Consider the following 1,523-nt stretch of genomic DNA (forward strand, 5'->3'; position numbering starts at 1 on the left):
TCCAACGACAAATTCCCCCAGGGGAAAGTGCAAAGTCAACCCCCCCCCAGGCTCCCGGAAATCTCGGAGAGGTGGGATCTCTAAGGGATCCCCGCCAAGAAACCAAAGAGCCCCCCACACACACACCTTGGAATGTGGAGAGGGCAAAGCCCTTCTTCCTTCCCTGCCCAGAGGAGGGCGAGCAGAACGATGGCAGGGACCAGAGACCAGCCACCTGCCTTGGAAGCCACTCCCCCCCCTCCCCGCCCCAAGTACGAGGGTAGGATTCGGGGGCTTTCGCGCTCCCTCTCAGGTCTCCATCTCCGATCCCGAGTCCAAGTCAGCCTCAGAAGCCCCCAGGCCTCTGTCCCCATGGGGAGAGGGCAGCTCTCTGCCCGTGCCTGGCAGGGAATCGAACGCAGAGTGGAGAGGATAAACGAAGGCAGAAGCTGCAGGGAAGGAGGGAAAGAGGGAGGAAGCAAGGGAGGAAGGGAGGAAGAGAGGGAGGGGGAGGGAGGTGCAGAGCCAGGAGCTGGCTCGGGCATGGAGCTCCGGGGGCGCCCCCGGGCCACGCGTCTAACCCCTACCTCTTTCCCCCCGCGACGTAAAAAGGAGCGGAACTTGTCCATGCTGTGCTCGCTTCCCAGTCGCGTCTCCCTCTCTGAGCTCTCCTGGCCTCGGAGGCCGGCCGGCCGGGCTGGGCGGGATGGGGCTGGGCTAGGCTGGGCAGCGCCTTGGCAGGTGCCGGCTCCCCAGTCCCTACCTGGCAGGCTGATGCACCTTTCTCAGGGGAGGGACCATTTATGAAGGCTGAGCTGCCCTCCCGCCCTAAAGTCCTGCCTCCCTCCGCCCCCCTCCCCTCCACCCCCACTCAGGCCCGGGCACCTGGTGTCAATCACGGGCAGGGCACCGACCTGAGCCCGCCTTTGCCCTGGCCCGGGGGAGCCGCACGCAGTCGGCTCTGAGCCGTCGGACTGAGGTGGAGGGGGGGGCCGGTATTGGGGTGGAGGGGGCGGGCCGGGGGTCTCCTCGGAGCCCCTCTGCGAGCCCAGCCACCGCCACGCCCCTCGTCACCTGGGCTGCCTCCGGGTGCCCTGGGCTGGTGCTGAGCCGCCCCCCACTCCCTCCCGTCTGCCCCCCCCCCCGTCCTCCGCCCCCCTCCCCATTAGTTCTGCTCTGGCTGTCCGGAACACCTGGTACTGTCCTGACCAGACAGATCTCTAACGCATCACTCGCCCCTCTAATTCTCGCCCCCTCCAATCCCCTGGCCCTGGCGACGGCTTCCAATTCCCCCTACGCAGGTCCCCACTCCCAGCTCTCCCCCCGGTGCTGGCTCCGCGCCCACCGCCCTTCGCCCCCGGGACTCCTGCCGCCCGGGACCCCTGCTGCCCGGGACCCCTGCTGCCCGGGACCCCCGCCTAGGGGGCCCTTCATCCCGGGACCCATGTCCCTCGGGACCCCTGCTGCTCGGGACCCCTGCTGCCCGGGACCCCCGCCTAGGGGGCCCTTCGCCCCGGGATCCCTGTCCCCCGGGACCCCCGACC

This window comes from Antechinus flavipes, chromosome X (assembly GCF_016432865.1).
Source record: "Antechinus flavipes isolate AdamAnt ecotype Samford, QLD, Australia chromosome X, AdamAnt_v2, whole genome shotgun sequence".
Classification (NCBI taxonomy): domain Eukaryota; kingdom Metazoa; phylum Chordata; class Mammalia; order Dasyuromorphia; family Dasyuridae; genus Antechinus; species Antechinus flavipes.